Source organism: Crassostrea angulata, chromosome 8 (assembly GCF_025612915.1).
Source record: "Crassostrea angulata isolate pt1a10 chromosome 8, ASM2561291v2, whole genome shotgun sequence".
Classification (NCBI taxonomy): Eukaryota; Metazoa; Mollusca; class Bivalvia; order Ostreida; family Ostreidae; genus Magallana; species Magallana angulata.
In genome coordinates, this window is record NC_069118.1 from 32,403,743 (window position 1) to 32,421,830 (window position 18,088).

Below are 18,088 nucleotides of genomic sequence, written 5' to 3' on the forward strand. Positions count from 1 at the left end.
AACAAATTTAAACATTTTTAAGACACACTCCTTATTTTTACTGTTTTGTAATTATCTCCCATATAAAAATCGTTCCTTTGTGAATTTCAAAAATTTAGAATTCCCTTCTCATAAAGATGCTTTGTACTAAGTTTAGTTAAAATTGGCCCAGTGGTTCTAAAGAAGACGTTGAAAATGTGAAAAGTTTATGGATGGATGGGCGGATATTCTCATTTGAACTTTAAGTTAATGTCAGCTAAAAACCCCAATCCACCCTTGAATTAATGGTAAGATTCACAGTCCAAATTAGAATACTCGTTGAAAACGAAGTCTTTTAAGAAAATAAACAACAACTTGTAAAACTTTTATGATTCTATTCATTTATTTTTTTTTAAAGTTTCATAAAGACAGAATAAATTATTATGCACACTACCAAACCTGTCTGTGTACAGAGAATACTATAGTATACTATAGTAAAACAATCAAATTATTGTTTGCTTTGTTTTTCTTTACACAAGTCCACAAGTTAATATTACATCATTGAGAAATACAAATAATTATACAACAGTCAAAAAGAAGAAAAATCTTTGTAATTATGTTCATTGCACTTCACTGACTGTGCATCAGTCATCCGTTTGTCCGACTGTTTGTTTGTTGATAAGTCTCTCAATATGAGAATGTCCACTCTACTCTGAGCTATAAACATCCAGTTTCACCGAAATCTCTACGAGTTCATTATTTTTGTCTTGAGAATATTTGTGTCTAGTTGACATTCTGCCATGAATGTTTTTACTCTTCCAAGACCTGAATAATTCAGAACACAAAAACATGATTAACTTACGGTAGTCCAAGTCGCTCCTGTCGTTTGGCGGTGGGCATGAAGAATGAATACAACATGGACACGCCCTGTGATAACATGGTGATCTCCAGCTTGTATTCTTTCTACAAAGGTATATAGACATCATAATTATCAAGGTGACATCAAAATTTCTGACCCAGAGTCAGAGAGTCCAATACTATCTATTGACAGCCAACAAAATGTTTAAAGAACGCTCATTTTTGGATATATGGAATCAATTCCAGCTTTGGCAGACAATCATGGGTCCATACATTTATCTAATAATAACAGACTAGTTTACCTGGAAATAATCTAAAAATTCCTGTAGCGTCATCTCTCCTTGAACTTCAAATCGGTCCCATAATGTGAAGTAAGTGTCATAATACTAAAATAACAAAGTACAAACATATACATGTATTTGAGAAAGAGCACACAGAGGCGCATCACAGTTTTTAAAGTTCTGATTGAATTCATTACCTTGTTCTTGGGTGCTGCTATTGGTTCTGAGAAAGCAAAGAAGGGCAAGGCCAGATTTACAAATCCATTCTTGTAGCTTTCTAATTTATTATGTCCTTGTACAAGCTGTAAAAGAGAACTTTAATATTGTAAAAGTGGTAATAACCATACATCGAAAGACAAGTTTTACAACATATGCATGCCGAAATATTTTTGATCAGGTGTGGATCCAGGATTTTTTCCAAGGGTGAGGGTGGATCTACTTCCCCCCCCCCCCCAATGAAGGAAAATTTTACTGAATATAATTTTCATATTCAACAAAATGCTCAAAAGTTAAAGCCCCCCTTTTTATTATAGAAGGGATGGGGGATCCAATGTTTATTTTTTATGTTTAGTCTCCCTCCAGATCGGAGGATGAATATCCTTGGAACATATAGTTTTCCCTTGGAAAAGGACAAAAACCTTTTCCTAGCTAACGTAGCTCAAACAAAATCAAAATGAACATGTACATGAACAATTTATGCCATAAAACATAACCTGCACTCAAAGCACAAGTGGCTATGATCCCTTCACGACCAGACATACCTTGATGAGTTCTACAGCCACTAGGCCTGTGATGAGTGCTGTGGTGGTAGCAATGGCTGGGATGATCTTTCCAGCAATCAACTTACTCTGAAACATTGAATGAAAAACAAATTAGTTTTCTTTAAATTTTGTTTTCGAAATTAGGCTGTTGTACATATCATTCTTGATCATTTGATAAACAGCACATATCTTTCTTTAGTAAGTGGTATATAAAAATCTTAAGATCGGTCCAACCCCAAAATCCACATGCAACAAGACCCAATCAAAACAGCCTAATGATATGTACATGTATATATAGACTTAATACATTTGTCACATACAGTTGGATTCTTACATATGCTTCAGACATTTCATAAATGTCAAGTATCTAAAGAACTGACTTACATGTACACTTTGCATTAACTGTGAGAACATATACATATGAATCAACAATATCAACTTTTAATTCATTAATTCCCCTCAGTATACCTTGTGTCGATCTGCTGGTGGAATGTCATAGTTCTCGGCTCTCAAATTGGAAGCAGCCACGATAAAGTCCATGTGGAAATTAGTATCATCATCTTTCTCAAACTCAATAGGAACTAATTTCATGGCCTTTACTTTTTCCACAGGGGGCAAATCGTTTTGTAGATTTTCCACAGCATCAACATCTGCATTTTGAAAAATAATTATACAATTTCTCCAAGCCTCTTTAAAATTCTTGAAAAAATATCCCTTCTATAGTAAGCAAATGTGAAAAATTTGACCATGAACTAGATGAATGATCTTAAATTCGACCATTCTTCTTTGACCTTGATGTTCAATTTAAGACCTGTTTTTTTTTTTTCAAAAGCATGCAAAGAGGAGATTTAAAAAAAATACACCCTTTTCTTACATCTTACATAAATGTTAAAAGATGTTGTCCATTATGTACAGTAAAACACAGTTATAATGAAGCACCAGGGACGGGCGATTTTGCTTCGTTATAAGCGTAATTTGTCATATCCGTCAAGTTAACAACATGTAATATAATCGCGGGGAGTGAAAATCACTTCGCTGTAAGTCTCAATTCATTATAAGTGTGTTCGCTATAACTGTGTTTTACTGTATTTGGGTTAAAATGACTGATATAAATCTATTTCATCATAGAAACACAAGATCAAATCATTTTAAGCAATATCTTTTTTCTTTAAATTCCCAAAATACAGGCATGTTCGTGTAAACGTGGGGAAAAATATTTAAAAAAATCCTTTATCTATCACAAGGAGTTTGCAACACACACAACAGATTTTGTCAACAAACCTGGGTTTCCTTGGTTTCTTTCCATTTCAGCATCAGTCACTTCAATCTTTATCCCTGACCAAGGTTTAAACTCGGGCACTTTGACCTTTGACACCATATCACAGATAGCCTTTGGATCCCGAACTTGTTTGATGCCATACATTTGAGCCCTGAGATTAGCTACAGACATAACATAGTCGAAATGGGTGGTCTGCAATAAAGAGGACAAAATAAGACAAAGATTATTTCCTGCAGAGAATTGAATTGCAGGGTAAACATTACTGACAATTCAATTAAGATACAAAATAATAGTTAGAGGAAGATCACAGACTGAACTTACATTATTTACATCAAACTCCAGTGGATGCGGACATCTTTTTGGACCAGACCAAAATGGAGCTCCGGAACTTGTGACCTGATAAAAAAATCAACCAAACACAAGTTATTCTACCTTTCTATTATCTATGACAAAACTCTTAACACTATTCTATTATGTTTGTAGAGGATTTGATAATAAATAAAATAACCATACATTATGTACTATACTTGATTTGTTTATTTTAGCTCTTTAAATTCACACAAAGCTTTCCTGTTATTAACAACAAGGTTACACAAACGCTCTCTAATGCCATTTCCACATGACATATATTATTTCCATTTCCTTAAGATGACAATTGCAGGAACTTTTCTGCCCCCCTCCCATTCTTCAATTATACTAAGTTTTATTATGAAGGATTGTTATGCAATTTGGTTTCCATCAAATTATAAGCTGACAATGGATTTTCATGAGTGTACATGTACATGCATAAAGACAATCCAATAAAAAGAAATAGCTGTGTATAAATCACTATCAACAACACAGACCTGATCAGGAGGGAAGTTGAACAGAAGCTGACGAATGTTGTTATTATAGTTCTCCTGGAACAGATTCCTGGCAAAAGCCACGCAGTCCTGGAAACTGGTTGGTCTCTCGTCAACGATGGCCTTCTTAATTCCATGTAGTGTCTCCACCTACATGTACACAAGGCAAACCAAACGTTAATCACACAAAAAAATACTACTATATTTGATATTTATTACAACATGGAGAAATTTCATTATGAATAGGGCGATTGATACCCTTTATGGAAGAAAAAAAGGCACAAATTCTTCAATGTATCCCCATTTGCTGTTGGAAGAAACTGAGATTATTTGCATATTCATGCAACATTGGCTTGTGCACATGAAGATAATTTGAATGTTCAATGGACAAAAATCACAAATGCCCCTGGTTTTGACTTACAGGCTGTGTGCCTGGGAGTTTGGCAGTTCTCTCCAGGAATTTAGGATCTGTGGCATATTGAAGGGCGCCTTCTACTGGCTGGATGAACAGTCCCTCAAACTGGTCTCTGGCCCACTGCAACAACACAAATTATACCATATTAAAGGGATAATATATCTAAGAGTTTAACTAATAGGGCAGCAATTAAGCCATATTCTATGGACATTTTTGAAAAAAGTATAGATTGGCCAAATTTGGTATATTAGTGTATGTTATCCTGATGTGGTTCCCAACTTGAGTGACATCATCATTGCGAGTCCTGTATGTAAACTGCATTGAAAATATGTAATTACTGTTATTGTGAATTGACTCACAGAATTAATTGAAAGACCTTGTTTGAATAGCATTGCATTAGCAGCGGAACAATTTGTAGATTTTTGCATGTTTAGAAGGTTTTGATCTTTCACAACTTCATGCTTCAAAATATCAAATTTGTACATGCATTGTGGTAAATACACACATGAACATTCACTCTTAAAAAAAAAAATTTTTACAAAAATAATGTAGTTTCAATGACATTGAGGAGCTTCATTAAGTTACAAAATAAAAAATAACCTTTTTATTCTCATTTTCTCCTAATTTTAGCACAACAAATTTTTTCTTCTAAAAAATCTAATATTTATAGGTTTTTCCTTTAATCAAGTTCTCTCAACCTTGAACTTAGCTCTCTATACACAATCCTTAAACTTCCAACAGAAACTTGACAGGTCTGGGGATCTCTACAGGAATTCCCTACCTGTAGTGTGTGTTCGATGGCGTTGGGGAAGTTCTTGAGGGTACAGATAGGAATGGATTTCTCGGGAGGGTCCTGCGAGGAGGAGTAAGACTCGGTCAGTTTGGGAATGACCACCTGTACGTTGCCCTTGGTGCCCAGGGTCCCTGATTCCAGCAGGGGCTTGTTGTAATACACACATCTCCTGTCCATGTACAATCCTGGGCAATAAAACAAGCCCATATTGATTATTATTCAATAGAACATACTATACTAAATTATGCAGTTTTTAGTACATGTTTATAAGCATTTTAATATTTTTTTCATATACACATGTACTGTTGATGCATGAATATTAAATCATCTGAATTTTTTTAAAATTCTTATATCAACGGTGTTTGCTGAAATATCATCGTACCATTTCAGTTCTTTGTATACAATTTTGTTTTTTTTTTAAATTTTAAAAAAGAAACTCACTTGCATCTACATTGTCCAGGGCATTAGCCACACCATCCAGCTTCTCAAAGAAATCGTCAGTGTAGATGTTCTCTGTATCGGGCCCCACCCTGTTTTCCTTGGAGGTGATGTTTATGTAGGGATTCATGTGTTTGGCAGCACAGGCTGCTGTTGAGGATTTAGGTTTCTAAAACAAAATTTAGTGGATATGTATAAAAGTGTGTGTGCGCTTGTGACCTGTTATCTCGGACATTCACCTAAGGTGACAGAAATTATCAAAACACCCAAAACTGTTAATAAAATGTTTGTTTTTTACCTTTAAAACAAATCCAACTAAATATCAACATGTTATGTGTTGATTTTTTAACACACTCTTGAGAAAACCAAGAGGAAGAGATGTTGAATCAAAACTATATATTTTATGAAGAGTATTAAAAGTGGAAAAATTTAAAGTGAAGGGCAAAAACATCGTACGGTATGTGTATTGTTTATTTTTAATCACAATAAAGAATTTGGTTGGGCTAGTAGATATTGAGGTAGGGCAAGTAAATTTTGCCTTGCCACTTGCCCGAGGGAAAGTGCTAAAAAAAAATGTATTTGTCAGCCCCCTGGCCTCTTAAATGAAACTATATCTTATTTTTAAGCCTATATTCATACTGAAAACAAACTCTCTCTCACTCTCCCTCTCTCTCTCTCTCTCTCTGAGCACATATATATATACTGACCTGTACGTCCCAGGGCCTAAACAGGAACTGTCTGTTAAGGTTGGATTTCTCAATGATGTCCATGTCTGTCACATATATATGTCCATTCTCTCCTGCAGACAGACCCATCAAGGCCCAGTTCTTTAACATTTCACATCCAATGGCACCAGCTCCCACCTACAAAACAATTCTAACATTACTTCACTTCAAATATCTTCATTCAAGCACTTCGAATACTTCATGTCTAAAAATCTTTAACAAAGTTACCAGTCTTATCATAAACTGCTTCCACATTGCTCAAAGATGTAACAATTGTAAATATACATTTTCATCGTATGCATTATATCAATAACTTTTATCATATCATCCAATTACTGTAATCTGTTATTCAAAAGAAATCAATTGCACTTACCAAGAAATATTTCAGGTTTCCCATCTTCTCCTGGAAATCTGACCCAAATACAGCTACCTGTCCATCATATCGACTATTGGTCTGAAAGTCAAAAAAAATGTTTTGATTTTAAATCTGACAATAGATAAATACTTATAAAGTGACAATTTAGCATCAATTTGAGCTGTTTATTCTATGTTCAACTTCTTTGAACCATTGGTGTGCTAAATGGTTTACAGTAACTTACTGTTAGAACTCACTGGTTTACATTACTAGTTACTGTTTTACAGTTACTCTTTAATTTACTAGTTACTACATGTAATATTTGGTCTATGGTTACGACAGTTACATACTGGTTTACTAATTACTACAGTACCGATCAGACCCAACCTAACAGAAGGTACAGTACCGATCAGACCCAACCTAACACCAGAGTAAACCCCAACTAAACCCTGGGTTTACTTTTGGGGTTTACTCTGGGTTTACTACAGTGGACCCAGAGTAAACCCAGAGTGGAAACAGATAGTAAACCCTGATCAGAAGCATACCCTGAAATTAGATGTTACATGTGTATTTGGAATATACAAGAGGCAAGAAAGAGGGGAGGGGCAAGAATTACAGACAGTAAGATGGTAAGTTAAATGAAGGGTCTGCTTTACACTTCAAAGCTACAGTTGACCCAAAAAGCAAATCCAGAGTAAACCCAAAGTAAGCCCTGAAAGTAAACCCAGGGTTTAGTTGGAATATACTCTGGTGTTAGGTTGGGTCTGATCGGTACTGTACAAGTACTCAATGATTTATGGTTACAACAGTTACTTACTGGTTTACAGTTTTCCTCTGTCAAAAGGTGTCCTTGTCTTCTGGTAAACACTCCAGAGCATCAAAGTACATGTACTGACACACTGGGTGGAACTTCCCCGAGCAGGCCTGAAAACAGCAAGATCAACTCATCTTATTACCTGTACACCTCATTATCATAATCATATAAAAGACATTTTTATATGGGTTTAAACAGTCACATGGCAGAGCAAATGGGAATCCATATAAATATCTTTTCCAATATGTGCTAAATGTATTATTTTTTCATTAAACTAAACTAATTCTTGATTCATGGAAAATAATTTTAATAGAACATACCTTCAATCAAATGCATATTAACAAGACAAAAAAAAAGTTTTAATGATCATATGACATTTGACCTTACCTTCATGACCTCCTGAGCTGCCACCCCTCCCATAATGGCTGCCAATGGACACAAGTCTCCACAGCAGGTGTAAGCCATCTCTCTCATCACATTCTCGTCCAATTCATCCACTTTAGCTGGTGACTTCTCATTCAAGGCCTTCACAACTTTAAGGAATTCATCAGCATCAGCCTTAAAAAGAAAAGAGAAAAAAGCTTCAAAATCAGAATTTTACCGATTCACTTTCTTAAACATCTAAGGTTTCTGTTCTATAAACAACAAGCACATTTTTTTTAGTTTTGATTACTCACCTCCCCAAAAATTGGGACTTTGAAAGTTTTAAGTTATTGTTTCTTAAAGAAAAAATTGGAATTTCGAAGTATAAAAGTATTGTTTCTATGAATATAACTAAAACTGACCTTGCATCGACTACGAGGCAGCTGTCCTTTCTGTTTCTGGAATTCATACAGAGCCTGGAAACCAATGTGTAACTGGCCAGGGCGGTCAAACTTAGCAAAATCTGTCATGAGGAACTCAGGGGCATCCATAGCAGCCTTGATGGATTTCTGAAAGCACAAAGAAATAAAAATCAGTAATGAGTTGTAAGGAAGACAATTTTTTTTAATTCAATTCCTCAGTTACAACAATGAACCCTACTTTTGAAACAACATTAAAAAAAAGTCAATAGGAAAAAGCTGGAAGAAAATAAACTGACACATTATACAGTTGTATAAACTTACAAAGTGAATTGTTTTATGCGTCTCGACTTGGGAAACAACTCCCTCTCGTTCATAGTTGGAAAATTTGCTTGTATCTCTAATGCTAAACGTGTACGGTCCTGCAATTAACAAAGCATTTATCAGATAACAACAACAACAAAAACACAACAAAACTTTTCTTTAATACGTACATGTATCTTCAAATATTAAATTGGTACAGTCCAAAAGTAAATCAAAAACTGTTCTTTTCAACATACACGTGTACATATAGGTGAAGTAGGAAATTCATATACTAGTATTCTGAAGTAAATTGATTCAAATGTTCCAAAGGAAATAGACTGAGGGAGAATTACATAGCACTTTGATTTTGATTGGTTTACACCCATTGAGCTCAGTCATTCCCTGTACTTCAGCGAAAGTAACGTGATCACCGTCCTGGTATCCATGGCGGGCCTCGTCCAAACAAGTGACCACGACCTCTTTATCCTAAAAATAGATCAAGTTGTTCAGCCTGCACCATTTGAACACTTTTGTAAATTTTGGTGTTTTTTTTCATCTTTACATAATAGAGTGCTGTGAATTTTATTTCTTTTTAATTTTTATTTCATTCTCCACAGACACCATGAGAAAAAAAATTCAAGTTTGAATAAGGAACAATCAATTTTAACTTAGATTATTTTAAACTTATTTAGTGTTTCACATTCACCCTGATCAGAATGTCTTTTACTGTACGTCAAACCCTGCACCACCAGCTAGGAATAGGGTCTTTTTTTAATCTGTCTGGGTCTGCCTTACCTTAGTGATGGATGCCACCATGTTTGTGATGGGCTCCTCCCCATCCACATCATTCACCACGAAATTATCTCCAAAGTCGCAAAACAGCTCCCTGCCAAAAATCAAAACCCCCACATTAACATTACTATAACCAGACAATGAGCCTCAGTTCTAGTTTCTATAGCGACTATGACTGATTAGGAACAACCAACAAGGAGCTTCATACACCAATGGTATTCATTATTTGCCTGAATTTTCATCACATACAGAATGCTTTTTTAATATCATGGAAATTTTAACTATGAAAAACCTGACAATTTTCAAGAAAAGAGTTGAGCTCTTTCAATGAAGTTTACTGATAGAAATGTAAATTTTATAAAATGAACTTGTTTTTTATAAGTGCACTTTTATCTTAACTATTCGCTTGGAGATAAAGCTTGCAGAAAATAAGGTTATCATAAATAAGGCAAACCATTTCATACAATAAACGAATATCAGCTTAAGTCCAACAAAATTAAAACTTACGCAAACAGTCCTCTGGAATCAACAGAAATGAATTTAATGTTGTTCTTGTGGCAGATCTCTCCAATTCGGATTTTTTCCTCCAAATTTGAGTTAGTCAGGACAACTACCTACAAATGAAATCATAAAGACTAGTAAATTATTTCAAGCTAAAAATAATTGAGTAAGTAAAATATATCCTCAATTCACATCTTAATAAAAACAATTAAGAAATTCAAAGAAATTTTACGGAAAATGGTTTCTAAAACAGTATTTAAATAAAAACTAGAGGTACTGTGAGCAAGCTCACATTTGATACCCCCTGCTAAGAAAAAAAATCATAACGCGTGTATTTTTGCTATTATAGAAAATATTGTATGAATCTATTTCACTGTCCATTTTCTATGAATAACAACTGCTCTATTTTTTAAAAACTGTTATTGCTAATAGGAGTAAACAAACTAATTTCTGTCCTTTAATTCCATTTTAAATTTAAGTTAATTGTTGATGCATGAGGACAGTTGCATCCTTCCGTTAACAACCATGTCTCGAATCAAACGAAATCCACATGTCAAGTATTCTCTTTTGAGAAGTGGACAGGCATAGCCTGCAAGTAATCTATTATTTTACACTCGCAAAAATAAAATCTGAAAACAAAAAAACATTTATTGTGGAACACATGTGGAAAGTTTTACTGAATTCTGTAGCTACATCAAAAAGTTATGAGCGAATATTATAAAACCATGGTGCTCGCGGTGACCTCTGATTTATGACATATGTTTAAAGTTATACTGTATGCAATTTCACGGTGTGTTAATTTTGAATGATTTTCTTGTTTCTAAATTGTGCAAATATAGATGTCTATTCACAAGACATAGCAAACTTGTTTATATCATGACCACCCGAGAATATATACATGTACAAGTTTAGGGAACCCTGCCTTTTGGGGGAGGGGTTGAAAAACTGCCGTTACATTATTCAATTTTAAAGAATTGGCGTGCATTTTCATATAAATTAGCATTGTCAGGTTCTAATAAAACTAATGCGGGTGCTGAATCATAGCTAAATTCATACTTCACTTTAATATTGGCGTTTTAGGGGCATAATTTTATAGATTCTGTATACCATACAAGCGTCTAAATAACTCATTTTACACAAAATTCGTATTACATAGAAGCTTTTTTGGTTTACGACGATAAAACCAACTTTCTGGATAAGCTGCTGTATATTTTTGGGGCAGTTTGGACGGTCCGATGCACTATAATCGGGTCGCTGTTTGATGTTCTATGAAATTTCAGAGGAAATCTGGGCTAATTTTGTATGCGCCATTGATAGCAATATAAGAGAGGTACCAGCCACAAAGGCTCATTGTTGGTGGTTTCTAATCTACACACATCGATAGAACGCCAAAACAACTCCACGTTATGACTTAAAACACATCATAACAATTTTCCTTCATCCACTTCTCTTCGCAAGCCAATCTGATTAAAATATCAGCTGTTCTGATACATAATAACATATATTAAGTGAATGTCAAAAATAAAGTCAATAAATGAAAAAAAAATTAATGAATATATAGAGAGAATAATACATACCCTTTTCCATATCACAGCTTGTATCAGCCCGAGATTCCAATATCAGCCCGAGGGCCGAAGGCCCAAGGGATGATATTGGTCGAGGGCTGATACAAGCTGTGATGTGGAAAAGGGTATCTATTATTATATTTATTACATACTTAGTAATAAATTAAAAAAAAAAAACATCAAATTTTTTTTGAATTGATTATTCATATTATTTGAAAAAAGTCTGCACGTGTACATGTATTTAATAAAAATATGAGTTCTTCTTGTTTTAACATGAAGCTACAGAACGGAATTTCATCAGATTTTAAAAGTTGACTGCTTTAAAACATTTGCTAGCATTTGAAGTTTTCAACTGCACTTAAAAATGTCGACTGTAACTGATAATATTTTATTTTTCGTCTGTAAACATGCAAAAATGCCGAAGCGAAAAAAGGCAGAGGAGTTCCGAAAGGGGTGTGATACGGATCCATATCAGCCCTGGAGGGCTGATAACCTATATCAGCCCCGGAGGCCGATACGGATTTTGTGATGTCATCTGTATCACATATGCCAAAAACCTGTATTTATTACTAAGTATGTAATAAATATAAATAAATGAATAAGTTAATTAATTAATAAGTAAAATAGAGCAGTTATTAAACTATAATATATATATATATATACAAATATATAATTACATACAATAAGTCAATGTCAAGAAATAAAGTCAATAAATAAACAAACAAATAAATGAATAAATAAATATATAAGTTAATTAATTAATTAATTAATACAAAGAAGTTAAAGTTAATGACACGCCTCATTAACGGAAGAAATTAGAGACATGGTGCGGTAGTAGGTTGTTGACAAATCTCTTACTACCGGTAACTTAAAATTAAGGAGTTGAAAGGCCCACGCATCACCGTAGTCCAAGGTACATGTAACACTCGTTTTCTCGTCCAGTGTATGGTTAAGAATAGTTTTTTGTCTGTAAGGCCGCTAAGTTCGCAACAAAGTGTGAGATGTCTGCATGCATGTCCATCAATTATTGCGAATCGAGCAAGTCGCTGTACAGGAGCAAGTAATGTGAGCAGCGTCGTGTCACCTCTCTTGATGACAGGTAGTAATATTTACCTCTGTCTGTTAAACCACGTTTCGAGGGAGCATTTTTTTTTCAATTAATATTAAAAGTTTTCTTTATACCGTATATCAAAGTTTTTCTTTGAATATATATACTAGTACATGTATATACACATACAAAGGGTGAGGATATTGTGTATTGGAAAGATGATGGACTGGAGGGGATATACTAGGATTACGATTTTATATTGGCAATTAAATGAGAGAGAGAGAGATGTCATTTCAATATTCAATAAATAGTTATCATATTGCACCAAAGAAATCAAGATAACAGTAACATTAAATGCCTGCATAATGCAGATTTTCCGGTGTAATGTAGAATAATGACCCCACGGTCATTATTCTACACAGAAAAATTACCCCCGGTCATTATTCTACGTAGAAAAATGACCCCTTTTGCCTGAAGCATAAGTGTCATTTTCATAAAAATGAGCACAGTCTCTACATGAAGAAAAGTGACCCCTGTAGAATAATGACCCCCTTATAGATTAAAGTTTTTCAGTAGGTATATTTTTTTATCATTTATGAAATAGTTTTACAATATTGTAATTTTTACTGCAGTTTACAGAAAGTAACAGAAATTATAATTCATATAAAACAGTCATTGTGCTTATTTACAATTCTTAGCTGATATATATTTTTCACTCTAGACACTCTACAGAACCATGATTCCAAATTTGGAAAAATTCAATACATAATTATGGATTTTGCAGCATTGATACACATGCATGAAATCTGAAGAAACAGTCCAGTTATAATTTACCTAAACAACATATAGCTCATCGGCAATCAATGCTCTTCAAATAGCATAAATTGAGGAAACTTTAATCTCAAGGAATAAAATACATGTAAAACATAAACATTCAATATTTTACCAAATTTATTTTGATCATATTCTAATGAAAAAGCTCAATTATGTCTGATTGTATAAAAATTTTGTCATAAAAATCACAAGTTTTTCTTTAATTACAAAAAAAGAATTGTTTTCAAATACCATGAACTAGGTAAAATAAAAAAAGTATAGGAATTTCCCTATCCATCAAGGTATTACATGTAGGTATTGGTTTATAAAAAATAATGTAACGGGATGGGAGAAATAATGACGGACCAGACCGGGTTTCGAACCCGGGCCCCCTGAATCTCTAGTCAGGTGCTCTACCAACTGAGCTATCTGGCGCCGGTATTCGAACCGGTCTGACCGTCACATTCCTCCCCCCTAAATGATCACCCCAGGCTCTTCCCCTGGCAGGAGTTCACCTGTCAGTTCCAGGGGTTGGTCACGGCACCAAATGTAACGGGATGGGAGAAATAATGACGGACCAGACCGGGTTTTGAACCCGGGCTACTTGAATCTCTAGTCAGGTGCTCTATCAACTGAGCTATCTGGCGTCGGTATTCGAACCGGTCTGACCGTCACAATAAAGTTATATGACTCTATAATGTGAGGCCCTCAATTCAGTTTTTGCTTTATTTTGATGCTAGCTTGAGATTACCTCACCTATATGACATCATAGACTAGTGATGAGTTGTTTTTACTCACATTTAAGTGTAATATTTGCTGAACTTTTATTTAAGCCTAATTTCGGAACAAATACACAATGACTTAACTCATTAAGGTAGTCCTATACTTAGCACTAAATGGGCTAAATCATTAAAAGCTTAGCTTTAAATGATATATATACATTCTAGCAATACATATACAAAAGAAAATATGTATGTTTACATGCTAGTTTGTTTGTTATCACCTCTGAGACGGGTGTACCCCCTTGCGACAATTATTGACAATGATGAAATTTGCCAGACGTCCGTTTTTCCTAAAAATAATCACCAATTTCGGGAAAATTAAAACTGGGCATACAAAATAGAGCATAAACATTTATTAAAGCCATATCTCATTAATAATTTTGCGCAAATTGTTGTAAGTAAATACGTTTATGGACCTGATATATCAAAATAGAATACAAAAAAATGCAATGCATGTATCGTGTTTGGTCATTTTTTACTATTTTATGGACTCAAACTTAAATTCATGGTGTTTATTTTTAAAAAATGACTTCTTAGAAAAAAGATTTGGTAAAATAAATCATATGTTGACGGATTACTTTTCACGCTTTAAGCTCTAAACCAAGTAGACCCTAACGAAAAAATACGTAAAAATAACATTTTGCTACAGTTTTCTGCTTAGATCTGTCAACAATGTTAGATATCATTTAAACATTAATTAATTGACGACTGATTAAATTCAAAAAAGCTTCTGTCTCTAAATTTGAACTGGTTTTAGTAAAAGAAAAATTTGGGGGGGGGTAGGGGATCAAAACAAAGAAGAGATAAGCATGACTGAGATCCTGGTTAATCAGAAACTTTGTTTTTTATTTTACTTTAACAGAATCGATTTTTTCAACATTTATCATTTCTATCTCTCATAGAATACATATATTACCGTTCTAATTGCTTATTTTTTCCATTGTTTACAACAGCAATGTAGAGCAAAATAAATACCGGGTATCTAGAACGTTATGTAAAAGTCGAACCAATATTGTAAAATCTGTATTATGACGTAGTGCGATACTCGGACTACTTTAAATATATATCATTAGGAAAAGAAACTTGCTTATAAGGAGTTTTTCTTTTTACTCTTGTATATTGTTAACATGGTAACAAATTTAACAAAATTTATCAAAAGACATATCCTGCAGAAGAGAGTCTACATTTAACTAAAGTTCAAAATCCAGAAGGACAAAAAATACCCAATAAGTCTGTGAAATATGCATAATCAATATAAAGTTTCTCAGTATCTAATGCTCTAAATTATCTGCATGTAAAATACTGGCCAGGGTTTAAGTTTTTACAGGTTCCCTCCTTTAAACTTGGACAATGTAGTTACAAAAATGAATTTTACTTACATCAAGTGTGGCTCATTGTTGTGTTTTATTCTTTGAAGATTTGTTCCATTTCAATTTACATGTTGATAACTACATCTTCATGCACAACACATCTGTACAGCCTAAAGACACCCCCACCACCAACATTCAATATTGTTTTCCACTTTAATCGCCATTTGGGTCCATTTAGGTTCATTTGGGTCCATTTGGGTAAATCGACGCACCCGAGATCTCGCTACTAGGTTAACATGGTTGTAATAAGGCGAGTTTTTTAAAACGATGACATTCCAAGGCGAAGGATGGTCGTTGTGAACCATTGAAAGGAAAACAAAGTAAGCAGAGTTAGGGTAAACTATATGTTTAATTAATAAATCCAATTTTTTAAAGTCGGATATAATTCCCGAAGCGAGCGACACAAAAACGGCGGCGTAAATCGGAGGTTTTTACAACGCTTGGAACTGTAGCTCTCTGGTTTGTCTATCCGAATTTTTTCAACCAGAGAGCTACAGATCTGCAGCTATCATGTCACATGCATGACAAATGAATTTACTCAAATTTAATGCAAATCTGTCATCATAAATATAGAATTGGAACCTACCGGATACTTATATAATTCCCTTACGATGCAAACTAATCTCAGATAGCTGGAAACTGCTAGAATGAAGTATTTTTCCTCACCGGAAACTTTCTACTTCTTTACTTTCACTTTTGCTCGTTTGAAATGATCGCACTAAAAACCCGAAGTGATATTTGGTCTCAAAATTTATAAAAATGTCTTCTAAACTCATATACACATGCATTTTCATTGTTTTAATGTAAAAACTCATTATAATTTACATTCAAGTTAAAATCACTATTTCTTTAATTTAAATTGTTTTTTTTTAAATCCCGGAGGGGGGGGGGGGTGTTGTGATGGATAATTTCCTAGAAGATGTGTTATTAAAATGATTAAACTTGTTGATGAACTTGTTGGAAATTTAGTTTGTTCACATAAATGAGAAGATGTACAAAAGAAAAAACACGTTTATCATAACCCCCACGACCTATAGGCTGACCCGCAAGGGGCATACTTTGCAGAATATAAAACCAACATGTAAAGGGATTTTACTGTGTTGTTATCACGAAGCCGATAACGGGTACAATAAATCGTAATCTAACAGATTGATAAATAAGGAGTTCACCATCTAAAGTATATCAAGTTTTATTCAAATATATCAAGAAATAAGGAAACACGAAAAGAAAACGTAAAATTTAAATACACGATAACTGGTACAGTGCCAGTATACAGTGATTTATTTACAATTTCGGCGTTTATAACTTTAACCAGTTGAACAGAGTGAAAATTCAAGTAATTTCAAAGTAGTATCTTGGATACGGGGTAACCATTTTCTATTCTTGTTTACAGCGGGGGTCATTTTTTTACGGGAGTCATTTTTCTTCATCTTTAAAGAAAAATAACACCTGGGTCATTTTTCTTCAGAAAAATACCATAATTCTTCAGCAAGGGGGGGGGGTCATTACTCTACGTCAAAAAATGACCCCCGGTCATTATTCTACGAGGGTCATTATTCTTCATTACACCGGCCGGGGAGGGGGTGTGGCACACGCCATTCAAATTGTTGAACTAAAAATCATTGTAAATAAAGTTTATATTTTATCATTTCTTCGGAAACGACACTATTTCAAAGATTGTGTAATCCATCCCATATATAGAAACGTAAAGCTTGGAAAACTACCGGAACTACACGTTTGTAATAGAGGCAAGGAACTCCGCTCCCTGGGGCTCGGTCGGCTCCATGCTTACCTTCGGGCTTAAATTCCTTATCGGAAATATTTTCATTTCCTTCAGTAATTCCCACTCATTAATTTTTCCCTTGATATTCGTTTTTAGAAATAACGAAAAATTTATAATCCGTCAACAATATTTTACATTTGATAAATGCAAACAAAAATATTATTCCTTTTGTATCGCATATTTAGGGTTTGATAGTGTACAGTATGTAAACTGTACTGTGTATAAATGTTCAGATCCCAAACAGATAAACATTGCGCACAGTGTCTACGCACGTCATGTACAAGAGGATCTTTGTTGTTTCAAGGAATGGAACAGACCGTAAAAAACGCACAGAGCAAGATGTGGAGGGAACAGGTGTCAATCAAAATCAACTGATGTCCTTGTCAGCTGATTTAAGACTCCTATTCCAATCTAAATTAATAATCGTTATTCGTGAAGAGAACTAGCTCTTTTAAAAAAATATATGTGAAATGCTTGTATAGGGAATATAGTATGTGGAGATTCTACGGAATATAAAAGAACACATCATGACACGTAACATTGCTTTTAAAGTGGATAGCGGGGAAGGGGACATGATTATCCGGAATCTTTACAAGAAAAAAAAAACACCCAAAAATCTTTTTTCCAAAATCTTAATCCGTGGAAGAGGAGGGGGTAGCGATGAGCGATAACTACCTTAAACTTCAATTTTAGAGATATAATTTTGTTAAGTTTACTATAACTTTCAATCGTGGAGGTGGAACATTCTCCCCCTGCCCCGCCCCCTTTAGTAACCTCCGATACTATACGTGCCTGACATCTGACCATGCGCGGATCCAGAAAATTTTTCG

The 18,088-nt window shown here is 34.3% G+C and overlaps 1 pseudogene; it reads right to left on the minus strand.

Annotated features, from left to right (window-relative positions):
- Positions 1–777: 777 nt before the first annotated feature.
- LOC128158788 (ubiquitin-like modifier-activating enzyme 1) lies at positions 778–10,439 on the minus strand (annotated as a pseudogene).
- Between the last annotated feature and the right edge of the window lie 7,649 nt (positions 10,440–18,088).